This window comes from Balaenoptera physalus (genome assembly GCF_965194825.1).
Source record: "Balaenoptera physalus genome assembly, chromosome: 5".
NCBI lineage: Eukaryota > Metazoa > Chordata > Mammalia > Artiodactyla > Balaenopteridae > Balaenoptera > Balaenoptera physalus.
Genome location: NC_138884.1, coordinates 134,738,777 through 134,753,107, shown reverse-complemented (window position 1 = coordinate 134,753,107; position 14,331 = coordinate 134,738,777). Strand labels below are relative to the sequence as shown.

The window sequence follows — 14,331 nt, the reverse complement described above, 5'->3', positions numbered from 1 at the left end:
CATCTGTGGAATACCTGAATAGACAATGAATCATGCCAAAATTGAGGTGGTGGACTTTGGGAGCAACTGTAGGCTTGGGGTTTGCTTTCTGCATCTAATTTGTTTCTGGTTTTATGTTTATTTTAGTTTAGTATTTAGAGTTTATTATCACTGGTAGATTTGTTTATTGATTTGGTTGCTCTCTTTTTTTTTTAATATATATATATTTTCCTTTTTCTCTTTTTGTGAGTGTGTATGTGTATGCTTCTTCATGTGATTTTGTCTGTATAGATTTGCTTTTACCATTTGTCCTAGGGTTCTGTCTGTCCATTTATTTATTTATTTATTTTTGTATAGTTTTTAGTGTTTGTTACATTGGTGGATTTGTTTTTTGGTTTGTTTGTTCTCTTCTTTCTGTATTACTTTTCTATTTTTAATAATTTTTTTTTAGTTTTTACTTTAATAACTTTTAATTTAATTTTATTTTATTTTACTCTTTCTTTCTTTTTTTTTTCTCCCTTTTCTTCTGAGATGAGTGGCTGACAGGGTTTTGGTACTCCGGCCAGCTTTCAGGCCTGAGCCTCTGAGGTGGGAGAGCCGAGTTCAGGACATTGGTCCACCAGAGACTTCCCAGCCCCATGTATATCAAACAGCGAAAGACCTCACGGTGATCTCCATCTCAATGCTAAGACCCAGCTCCACTTAACAACCAGCAAGCAACAGTGCTGTATACCATATGACAAACAACTAGCAAGAGATGAACACAACCCCAGCTAACAGAAGAGAGGCTGCCTAAAATCATAATAAGTTCACAGACAGCAAAAAACACACCAGCAGACGTGGTCCTGCCCACCAGGAAGACAAGATCCACTCTCATCCACCAGAACAAAGGCAGAAGTCCCCTCAACCAGGAAGCCTACACAATCCACTGAACCAACCTTATCCACTGGAGGTGAACACGAAAAAACAATGGGAAATATGACCTGCAGCCACGAAAAAGAGACCCCAAACACAGTAAGTTAAGCAAAATGAGAAGACAGAGAAATACACAGCAGATGAAGCAGAAAGGTTAAAACCTACCAGACTGAACAAATGAAGAGAAAATAGGCAGCTTACCTGAAAAAGAATTCAGAGTAATGATAGTAAAGATGATACAAATCTTGGAAATAGAATGGAGAAAATGCAAGAAACGGTTAACAAGGACCTAGAAAAACTAAAGAGCAAACAAATAATGATGAAAAACACAATCAATGAAATTAAAAATTCTCTAGAAGAATCACTAGCAGAAAAACTGCAGCACAAGAACGGATAGGTGACTTGGAAGATAAAATAGTGGGAATAACTACCTCAGAGCAGAATAAAGAAACAAGAATGAAAAGAATTGAGGACAGTCTCAGAGACCTCTGGGACAACATTAAACGTGCCAACATTCAAATTATAGGGGTCCCAGAAGAAGAAGAGAAAAAGTAAAAAAGGGACTGAGAAAATATTAGAAGAGATTATAGTTGAAAACTTCCCTAAATGGGAAACAAAATAGTCAATCAAGTCCAGGAAGCGCAGAGAGTCCCATACAGGATAAATCCAAGGAGAAATGTGCCAAGATACACATTAAGCAAACTATCAAATATTAAATACAAAGAAAAAATATTAAAAGCAAAAAGGGAAGAGCAACAAATAACATACAAAGGAATCCCCATAAGGTTAACAGCTGATCTTTCAGCAGAAACTCTGCAAGCCAGAAGTGAGTGGCAGGACATATTTAAAGTGATAAAAGTAATCTACAACCAAGATCACGCTTCCCAGCATGGATCTCATTCAGATTCGACAGAGAAATTAAAACTTTAACAGACAAGCAAAAGTTAAGAGAATTCAGCACCACCAAAACAGCTTTACAACAAATGCTAAAGGAAATTCTCTAGGCAGTAAACACAAGAGAAGGAAAATATCTACAATAACAAACCCAAAACAATAAAGAAAATGGTAATAGGAACATACATATCGATAACTACCTTAAATGTAAATGGATTAAATGCTCCAACCAAAAGACATAGACTGGCTGAACGGATACAAAAAGAAGATCCATATATATGCTGTCTACAACAGACACACTTCAGACCTAGGGACACATACAGACTGAAAGTGAGGGGATGGAAAAAGATACTCCATGCAAATGAAAATCAAAAGAAAGCTGGTGTAGCAAGTCTCATATCAGACAAAATAAACTTTAAAATAAAGACTAGTACAAGAGACAAAGAAGGACACTACATAATGATCCATGGATCAATCAAAGAAGAAGATATAACAATTGAAAATATTTCTGCACCCAATACAGGAGCACCTCAATACATAAGGCAAAGGCTAACAACCATAAAAGGGTAAATTGACAGTAACACAATAATAGTAGGGGACATTAACCCCCCATTTTCACCAATGGACGGATCATCCAAAATAAAAATAAATAAGGAAACATAAGTTTTAAATAATACATTAAACAAGATGGACTTAATTAATATTTATAAGACATTCCATCCAAAAACAAGAGAATACGCTTTCTTCTCAAGTGCTCATGGAACATTCTCCAGGACAGATCATATCTTGGGTCACAAGTCAAGCCTGGGTCAATTTAAGAAAATTGAAGTTATATCCAATATCTTTTCTGACCACAATGTTATGAGACTAGATATCAATTACAGGAAAATATCTGTAAAAAGTACCATCAAATGGAGACTAAACAATACACTACTTAGTAACCAAGAGATCACTGAAGAAATCAAAGAGGAAATCAAAAAATACCTAGATACAAATGACAATGAAAACACAATGATGCAAAACCTATGGGATGCAGCAAAAGCAGTTCTAAGAGGGAAGTTTATAGCAATACAATCTTACCTCAAGAAACAAGAAACATCTCAAATAAACAACCTAACCTTACACCTAAAGCAATTAGAGAAAGAAGAACAAAAAAAAACCCCAAAGTTAGCAGAAGGAAAGAAATCATAAAGATCAGATCAGAAATAAATGAAAATCAAATGAAGGAAACAATAGCAAAGATCAATAAAACTAAAAGCTGCTTCTTTGAGAAGGTAAAGGAAATTGATGAACCATTAGCCAGACTCATCAAGAGAAAAAGGGAGAAGACTCAAATCAATAGAATTAGAAATGAAAAAGGAGAAGTAATAACTGACACTGCAGAAACACAAAGGATCATGAGAGATTACTACAAGCAATTATATGCCAATAAAATGGACAACCTGGAAGAAATGGACAAATTCTTAGAAAAGCACAACCTCTGAGACTGAAGCAGGAAGAAATAGAAAATATAAACAGACCAATCACAAACACTGAAATTGAAACTGTGATTTAAAACCTTCCAACAAACAAAAGTGCAGAACCAGAAGGCTTCACAGGAGAATTCTATCAAACATTTAGAGAAGAGCTAACATCTATCCTTCTCAAACTCTTCCACAATATAGCAGACGGAGGAACACTCCCAAACTCAGTCTACGAGGCCACCATCACTCTGATACCAAAACCAGACAAAGATGTCACAAAAAAAGAAAACTCCAGGCCAATATCACTGGTGAACATAGATGCAAAAATCCTCAACAAAATACTAGCAAACAGAATCCAACAGCACATTAAAAGCATCATACAACATGATCAAGTGGGGTTTATCCCAGGAATGCAAGGATTCTTCAGTATATGCAAATCAGTCAATATGATACACCATATTAAAAAACTGAAGGAGAAAAAACATACAATCATCTCAATAGATGCAGTAAAAGCTTTTGACAAAATTTAATACCCATTTATGATAAAAACCCTCCAGAAAGCAGGCATAGAGGGAACTTACCTCAACATAATAAAGGCCATATATGACATACCCACAGCCAACATTGTTCTCAATGGTGAAAAATTGAAACCATTTCCACTAAGATAAGGAACAGGATAAGGTTGCCCACCCTCACCACTATTATTCAACACAGTTTTGGAAGTTTTAGCCACAGCAATGAGAGAAGAACAATAAAAAGAATCCAAATCAGAAAAGAAGAAGGAAAGCTGTCACTGTTTGCAAATGACATAACACTATTCGTAGAGAGTCCTAAAGATGCTACCAGAAAACTACTAGAGCTAATCAATGAATTTGGTAAAGTAGTAGGATACAAAATTAATGCACACAAATCTCTTGCCTTCCTATGTACTGATGATGAAAAATCTGAAAGAGAAGTTAAGAAAACACTCTCATTTACCACTGCAACAAAAAGGATAAAATACCTAGGAATAAACCTACCTAAGTAGACAAAAGACCTATATGCAGAAAACTATGAAACTGATGAAAGAAATTAAAGATGATACAAAAAAATGGAGAAATATACCATGTTCTTGGATTGGAAGAATCAACATTGTGAAAATGACTCTACTACCCAAAGCCATCTACAGATTCAATGCCATCCCTATCAAACTACAAATGGCATTTTTCACAGAAGTAGAACAAAAATTTTCACAATTTGTATGGAAACACAAAAGACCCCGAATAACCAAAGCAATCTTGAGAAAGAAAAATGGAGCAGGAGGAATCAAGCTCCCTGACTTCAGACTATATTACAAAGCTACAGTAATCAAGACAGTATGGCACTGGCACAAAAACAGAAATATAGATCAATGGAACAGGCTAGAAAGCCCAGGGATAAACCCATACACATATGGTCATCTTATCTTTGATAAAGGAGGCAAGAATATACAATGGAGAAAAGACAGCCTCTTCAAGAAGTGGTGCTGGGAAAACTGGACAGCTACATGTAAAAGAATGAAATTAGAACACTCCCTAACACCATACACAAAAATAAACTCAAAATGGATTAAAGACCTAAATGTAAGGCCAGACAGTGTAAAACTCTTAGAGGAAAACATAGGCAGCACACTCTATGACATAAATCACAGCGAGATCCTTTTTGACCCACCTCCTAGAGAAATGGAAATAAAAACAAAAATAAACAAATGGGACCTAATGAAAGTTAAAAGCTTTTGCACAGCAAAGGAAAGTATAAACAAGATGAAAAGACAACCCTCAGAATGGGAGAAAATATTTGCAAACGAAGCAACTGACAAAGGATTTATCTCCAAAATATACAAGCAGCCCATGTAGCTCAATATCAAAAAACAAACAACCCAATCGAAAAAAGGGAAGAAGACCTAAATAGATATTTCTCCAAAGAAGATATACAGATTGTCAACAAACACATGAAAGAATGCTCAACATCATTAATCATTAGAGAAATGCAAATCAAAACTACCATGAGGTATCACCTCACACCGGTTAGAAAGGCCATCATCAAAAAATCTACAAACAATTAATGCTGGAGAGGGTGTGGAGAAAAGGGAACCCTCTTGCACTGTTGGTGGGACTGTAAATTGATACAGCCATTATGGAAAACAGTATGGAAGTTCCTTAAAAAAACTAAAAATAGAGCTACTATACAACCCAGCAATCCCACTGCTGGGCATATACCCTGAGAAAACCATAATTCAAAAAGAATCATGTACCACAATGTTCATTGCAGCACAATTTACAATAGCCAGGACATGGGAGCAACCTAAGTGTCCATCAACAGATGAATGGATAAAGAAGAGGTGGTACATATATACAATGGAATATTACTCAGCCATAAAAAGAAATGAAATTGGGTTATTTTCGGTGAGGTGGATGAACCTAGAGACTGTCATACAGAGTGAAGTAAGTCAGAAAGAGAAAAACAAATACCGTATGCTAACACATATATATATGGAATCTAAAAAAAAAAAAAAAAAGGTTCTGTAGAAGCTAGGGGCAGGACAGGAATAAAGACGCACAGGTAGAGAATGGACTTGAGGGCATGGGGAGGGGGAAGGGTAAGCTGGGACAAAGTGACAGTAGCATGGACATATATGCACAACCAAATGTGAAATAGATAGCTAGTGGGAAGCAGCTGCATAACACAGGGAGATTTGCTCGGTGTTTTGTGTCCACCTAGTAGGGTGGGATATTGAGGGTGGGAGGGAGACACAAGAGGGAGGGGATATGGTGATATATGTATACATATAGCTGATTCACTTTGCTATACAGTAGAAACTAACACACCATTGTAAAGCAATTATATTCCAACAAAGATGTTAAAAAAATAAAAAGAATCTGTTTGAGAACTTGTCTTTTTGGGTAAAAATCTCATTTTTAATTTACAAGATATATGAACTTGGACAGTTACTTACTCTCCCTTTTCCCTAATTTTCCTATTTACAAAATCTGGATAATAAGTATAACTTTATCTTATGACTATTGTGGAGAATATATATGTTGGTATTTGCAAGGAGATAAAATAATTCATTGCATATAGTAAATACACAATACATATTAGATATTAATATATATTAAAATACAGATGGGATATACAGATGTATACTTTTTAAGATATTCAAGTCTTTTAGTTTCCTCAGTTTGCTCTGCAAGATTTCAGAGCATGTTTCAGTGTATGTGTATGTAACTCTGTGTGTCTATTAATAGATTTATTGCTAAATGTGAAACAGAATTACTTTTCTGCTGTATCCAAATTGGCAAAGGGCTCAAAGTTGAAGACAATGCGTGTTAAGTGAAGAGAGGCTCTAAATTTAACGTTCTCAGAGTTGCCCAGCATATCTGCCCTCATGGTTTGCAGAGCCTCAGGCAAATATATTTTAGGAGGCTTCTCTTTCTATAAACAATTTGATTAAAAATGTATCACAAGATATGATCCCTTGTGAGATATACTGATTTATCAATGATGAATTAATTAATGGCAAATCAGTGGTACTTGCATATTTTATGGCCAATGAGTGCATGGTAAGAGTTTTCTAGTGTCCAGGCACCATTCCTTCCTACTCAGTTCTAGGAACCATCTCTGTATTCTTCATTGTCAAATGTATTGTTAGTGCCTAATGTTATATTTCCTATCATGAGGAGCAAGGCTATTATTATTCCCAATGCCGTGCTCTTAGGAAACCATTTGTGTAAAACAATTCGGATCTTCTTGCTTCTTCAGCTCCTTAGTAATTTTTATTTATTTTTTAAAAATGCTGTTTACCTCATTACTCATGATACTGCATCATCCTTCAAACAGCCAATGACTATCAGCTTCCAATGGCTCTATAATGGTTGTTATTGTGCTTTGTTGATGATACCCACAAATGTTAAGTCTTACCCAGATGTGCAGGAAGACACGAATCATAATTTTCTTTCTAGTCATGTTAAATTTACCATTTGGAGTATTATAGGCTAAATACAGTATGATATTCATTTTCTAATGATGATTTCTCTTGAACTATTTAAGTTATAGTCACTATATTCTTAAAATGTGATTTCTTTCCATGTAAACTGCAAACCTGCCTTCTACACAGTGCTGTCAGTGGGGTAGACAGTCAAGGGTCCATGGGCAGAAGTTGCATTTATACAAGGAAACTTCCACTTCTAGTTTTCATAACAAGATTTATCAGTTGAAGCATGAGGGGGTACCAATGAGAAGTGTCTATTGATGTTGAAGAGCAACAATCTTGAAAAACCTCATAGGAGATTGCCAATGCCATCCTTGAAGGACTGTCTGAGCTGGTGGAGTGACTGCCCTGGGTGCCAGTGCCTGGGGATGCACAAGATGAAGAACACATGTTACTACCCCAACTGCCCTTGGGTGCTGTAGAACATGGGTGGCACCATGGGTGGCACCATGGTTAGAGCACTGGCAGCTGAGAGCTAATGCCCAGGCTTTATATGGCTCAAGCCCAAAGGTAATCAGACCACTGGTAACTCAGAGTCTTAAAATTTTCCTGTGTCTGATGTGACGGAGACTCACTCAAGATCAGCATGTCAGTACCATCCTGATCCTGGTAGCACCATTTAATGCAATCCTATGAGAGAAATACTACCTTAGTCAGTAGGTGTGCCCACTTACCATGCTGTGCTCTTGGACTAGAAACCATCCAGGACCCTGGGGTAATCCTCTCAACTTGAGTCTCAGAGCTCTTGGGGCATCTGGTAGATCCCATGCTTGGGATAAAGAAATGGAGAGTTCCCCGCAAGGACAGAAACAAAGACATGGGCTCAGGGCACTCTGCCTGGATAGCACTGCCAGCCCAAGCTGATCCCAATCATCAGGGAGAACACAGAAAATGTTGAAATAGGTGCTTCTAGAGACCAGAATTCACACAAGGCAAGATCCAGGCTTGGAGTGCCCTGCCCAGAAGGCATGGGAAGGCACCACAAAGTGCAGCTCCTCCTTGCCCATCCCCACCCCCCCAATCAGGCCTGGGAAGGAGTGCTGCCTACCTTTTACCTACAGGGTAGAGATTTACTGAGAAAGAATTCATTGACAAAATTTAAGGAAAAGAAAACACACAAGGAAAGCAAAGTTCTTCTTCCCCCTCAAGCCAAGTGAGGGTAGCTCTAAGAGAACCCCTTAGAAAAAAATGGGAGATGTATGCAAGATGAGGAGCCTGAAATCTCACACCTCAGTGAGCTCTTCAGGTGATTCTAATCCATGCTAAAGCCTGAGAACCACTAAGGAAAGGATGTTGTGACTCACAGTTTCAAATACTTTGGTTCCCTAAGGTCATATTTCAGAGGAAGAGTTGTTGTTTTAGACTACCTTTTCCTGATGTCAGTAAACATTTGAATCATTTAAATCCCCTTTCTCTGATTTCATGCTTTCATGCTTTACCAAGACAACTTCTGATTTCATTTGGCTTCTATATCACTTAAAAGGCTACAAACTGCATTTAATGAAAATTTCCAATTCAAACAGAATTAACAACAAAAAAGGTATCATCAAATAAATGAATGAATGATTGAATGATAGAATGGGGTAGCTTTCAGAGTTGGTTAACTGGGTGGCTCAATAACACCATCAAGGGCCATATTTCCTTTTTTATTCTCACCTTTGTTCTTATGTTTCCAAAATGGTTGCAGCATCCCAGGCATCACTCATAACTACAGAAGCATCCCTGTGCATATATTTTAAAGAAGTTTCACAGCTGAATTCCAGAATTGTATCAGAGACCTAAGCCTAACACAATCACTGTCAAGGATATCTGAACCACTACAATTGGGTTAAAACAATTAGGAATCATTCTCTGAGCTGTGTTGGGAAGAGGGTGGCAAGTGTGAAGCAATTTGATGTAAGCCAGTTTCTTGCAATAAATCTCTTAGTATCCATCTCCTACTGGTTCTATGTCTCTGGTTGAAACCTGACTAGTATGCTTTATATCACAGATATTCACTAAATTAAATTTTATTAATTGTAAATTACATTATAAATATCTTCCCTGGTAACCCCTACCTCACTTCATGATCTCATTAAAATATACATAGAAAATCCATTTCATATCAGGGTATATCATGCTGTGATATTAATTTGATATACTATGAATTAAAAAGTGATTATAATAGTTAATATGTAACTATAAAATGGGTCTTTCACCAAAAGCAAATATTCTAGGCAGGTTCCTTTCTAGCTATACATTCATTCGTTCATATGTGAAAAACACTGGATATTAGTAGACCTCAAAACATACATGACAACTAAATGTGAATATCACTTTGCTTCAATTAGAAAAAGGCAAATTGTTTGCTGATATTTGATTTAAATGATTTCTGTTTTCTTTCTGGTACTGAGATAAAATATTTTGCACATAGCTGATATGTAATAAACATCTGCTTATTATTAGAAAATTACATATTTATTTTGCATTCTATTTTGCAGAAATTCACTGATGGCAGTCAAAAAGCTATTTTTTAGGGAAGTCATTGATCAGTTTTCATTATTTTTGGATATTAACAAAGAGCAACTATTTACACTACTACTTAATGTATAAAATTATATCTATTAAAGGACACTAACAATTTTTGTAAATTTTTTATAAAGTAAATTAACTTGATAACCCATTGCAGTATTCACGAATGCATTTTTCACAGAACTAGAATAAATAATTATAAATTTGTATGAAAACAACAAAGACCCAGAATAGCCAAAACAATCTTGAGAAAGCAGAACAAAGCTGGAAGTGTCACACTCCCTGATTTCAAGCTATACTACAAAGCTACAGTAATCAAAACAGTACGGTACTAGCACCAAAAAAGACACATAGATCAATGAAACAGAATAAAGAGCCCCCAAATGAATCCACATTTATATGTTCAATTAACCTTCAACAAAAAAGAAAAGAACATACAATAAAAAGACAGCTTCTTCAATAAATGGTGTTGGGAAAACTGGACAGCTACATGCAAATAAAACTGGACTATGTTCTCACAGCATATACAAAAAATAAACTCAAAATGGATTAAAAACTTAAATGTAAGATCTGAAACCATAAAACTCCTAGAAGAAAACCTAGGTAGTACAATCTTTGACATCGGTCTTAGCAATACTCTTTCAGATCTGTAACCTCAGGTAAAGGAAGCAAAAGCAAAAATAAACAAATGGGACTATATCAAACAAAAAACTTTTGTACAGCAAAGGGAACTACTGACAAAACAAAAAGGCGGATAACTGAATGGAAGAAAATATTTACAAAGGATATATATATTTATAAGGGGTTAATATACAAAGAACTCATATGACTCAACATCAAAAAAATATGCAACCTGCTCAAAAAATGGGCAGAGGACCTAAACAGACATTTTTCAAAGATGACATACAGATGGCCAAGAGACACATAAAAAATGCTCAACATCACTAATCACCAGAGAAATGTAAATGAAAACCACAATGAGATACCACCTCACACCTGTCAGAATGACTATCATCAAAAAGGCAACAAATAACAAGTGCTGGTGAGGATGTGGAGAAAAGGGAACTCTTGTGCACTGCTGGCAGGAAGGTAAATTGGTATAGCCACAATGGAAAACATTATGAAGGTTTCTCAAAAAATTAAAAATAGAACCCACCATATGATATAACAATTTCACTTCTGGGTATTTACCAGAAGAAAACAAAAACACTAATTTGAAAAGATACACGCACCCCAATGTTTATTGTAGCATTATTTACAATAGCCAAGATATGGAAGCAACCTCAGTGAATAAAGTATATATTATATTACATATATATCTGTAATTGCTCAGCCTTTAAAAAAGTGAAATCATGCCATTTTTTTTTTTTTTTTTTTTTTTTTTTTGTCCACTGAAGCTTGTTTATTACCTTGCTTCCCCCAGCACACAAATTAAGACAAATTTCACTACTATCCTTTGTTCCATGATGGAAATTAACAGTGTGCTCCTCTTGACCTTGACCCTTCCTTCTGCCTCTTCCTTTCCTTTTCCATAGTTGTTAAAGTGAAGCACTTTGAGATATACATTTACTGGCTATGTGAACATTTTGTGGTTAATCATTAGAGGGATCCTAGACCAATGGAGAAACCCAAACATTTCTATTTTATTCATCCACAGCATGTACTGATCCAGCAACAATTAACTGTAACTTCCTGGAAATATACAGATACTGGATGCTCTTGCAGAGTAGTTAAAAACAGAAGCTATGGATTCAGGCTCACTTGGGTTAGAATCCTGGCTTTGCCATTTCCTAGCTTCAGGCTTCAGCTTTAAGCCCTTGGGCAAGGTACTTAACCACAGTGAGCCTCGGATTCCCCACCTAAGATATGGGGATGATAGTACTGCCTGTAAGAATAATAAAGATTGTCTGGAGGGTTGAAGGACAGACAGTATGTGTAAAGGCTGGCAATTAGCAAGTACTTGATATGTATTAGCTGCTATTCTATCATCCCATTGGCCAAAATACTGCATATTACCACCGTTACTTGGGCATTTTCTAACAATCTAAGGACACCCACGACTTGTACATTTATTTTAATTCTTCTATTTAATTCTCCCATGAATTATATAAGCTCAGTTATATAATAACTTTTATTATATATTCTAAAGAAGTAGTAAAGCACAATGTTCACTTACATAATTAACATGCAGTCAGCACTGGGTAACTCAGAGACACAAATGTCAACAATTTTTGTTCAGAACTCATCTGCATGATACATAAAGTTTGCACTGCTGCTGTGACTCTGCAGACAAGCTTTCAAAGCTGACCTCCCCACCAGTGGCATCAGAACCATAAGAGAAGCTTAAATAAAACAACAGATTTCTGTGCCCATACCCCCCAAGTTCTGATTCAGAAAGTTTGAGGTAGGGCCTATGAATCTCTCATTTCTGTGCCAAACACGAGACAGCAGACCACCAGGGAGCTGCTGGATCTCTATTTTTGAAAGGCTCCCAGGGTGATGTCTACATATGTAGAATCAGGCTCTAAAATGCTGATGCAGAGCACGATCATTATATGATTGGATCTGGGCGACTGAGAACAGTGAAACTACATGCTTTTTTTAGACCCTGAAATTACTGTTAGGTGATAGGTGTTGAGTCTGACACTGGAAATCATTTCTCCAGCGTGGTCACGGCTTGAGAGAGCCATCAGCTTTCCCCAGGTCGTGGATGGCCTTGTTATCCAGCAGTTCCTTCTTGTCACTTGGTCTCACTGCGTTGTTCAGCATTGCTCTAACCACAGTCATCACTGGCACAGAACGGCCGCTGGATCAAGATTCTGGTAAGGAGCCAAAGAACTTCCTAACCAACCATTGACCTGGGCGAGATTCTTGCCTATCACATAATAGAACTCCGGGCCTAAATATGGAGTAACGATCAAATTTTAACTCTTCAACCCTAGCTTCCACTTCTCCCTTGACTTGCAGATATAAAAAATTGCTAGACTTATCAGCTCCCTCAGAGGACGGCAAGTTGAAACGTTTGCACCCTCCGGCTTTTGCCAGCTCTGCAGCCTTCAGGACGTAATCTCAATCAACACGAACAAATACCTCCACCCCAGCTTTTTGTATGGTGGTACCCAGGCAACAGAATCCAACATCATGACCTTGAAAGGCAGAAGCGTAGTCATCCAGTTTCTCAAAGTCCACCACTTCTTGATTCACGTTTTTGGAAACTTCCTCGTCGAAGGTGAGCTTCCTGCGGCCACTCAGCGTGACTTTGGAAAACAGGTCCTGCTCCAGGATTTCTTTCAAGAGCATTCTGTCGGTTTCCCCGCCGGAACCCAAAATAAAGACGGATTTACTCTGCATCCTGAAGTCTTCCGAAGCCTCGGCAGCGCTTCTGTCTCGGCCATGCTGGAGCCGGCCCCCGGCCCCGCGTCCTCAGGCTGCAGCGGGAGCAACGCGCCACGGCCACCAGCGCGCCACCGGCGCCGCCACCGCCACCACCGCGCTCAGGGCTGCGGGCCGGGACATCCGGCCGTCCCTCCAGCCCAGCGCTTTGCTCTCCTCGCCGGCCTCTGTGAGGCCCCTCCCCTGTCCGCGCCTACCCGACTTCGTCAATCTTGGCATTTTTGACAACACAGATGGATCTAGAGGCTATCATGCTAAGTGAAATAAATCAGAGAGACGAACACAAATATCGCACGGCCTCACTTGCAGGTGATATCTAAAAATAGGTGTTTGCCAGATTGGAGGAGGGTAGAGGAGTTGTGCAAAATAGGTAGAGGGGATTAAGAGGTACAGACTTCCAGGTATAAAATAAATAAACCATGGGGATGTAATATAAAGCAAGGAATATGGTTAATAATAATAATATTAACCATGTTCCTTGTGAGGGGACTGATGGTCACCAGATTTATCATGGTGATCATTTTGTAATCTATGTAAATGTAAAACCACTATGTAGTATACTTGAAACTAACATATTTCAATTTTTAAAAATAACCCACCCACTATATTTCAATTTTTAAAAAAAACGTTTTTTGGATAGGTCAACAATAATGTCGAGCTTGATTAAATCAGGTCACAAGCTCTACAGATTAGGTGTTATCTCAAACTTGCATGTATTAATTATTTTCTTTTAAGAATCTTACACCGAGATCCGCCATAGTAGATCAAACATTTTTAATTAACAGAAATTAAAGCAGTATCCAGTAGCTACCTATGGTTTTGGAAAATTTTTTTGCTGTTTGGTTGAACTAAGATTGTTCAGACTATTTGATGGAACGTATTCAAACTGGTTCTTGAGTAATTAAGCTTATCTGGAGTCTTTCTATAATACTTTGGATTAATATGATTTTTGTACAAAAATTAATTTCATACTGAGAGAAGTAGAGTGTGGCACTGGGATGTTTAGTTGTTTTGTTTTTTCTTGCACAGGATGAGAGAAGGCAGAATCACTGGCTGATGGAATCTAATAATCATTTACCTAAAGCTGACTTGAACCAGATTTAGCTGTTCTTACTCTGCTCATCAAGATATAAAGCCTTGGGGCTTTGGCTACAGATCACTTTTTTC

At 37.4% G+C, this 14,331-nt stretch overlaps 1 pseudogene across 1 annotated transcript; it reads right to left on the bottom strand.

Moving 5' to 3' along the window:
• Positions 1-12,378: 12,378 nt before the first annotated feature.
• Positions 12,379-13,515, bottom strand: LOC309660982 (oxidoreductase HTATIP2 pseudogene; annotated as a pseudogene). Its single transcript has one exon. The product of its transcript is annotated as an oxidoreductase HTATIP2 pseudogene (transcript).
• Between the last annotated feature and the right edge of the window lie 816 nt (positions 13,516-14,331).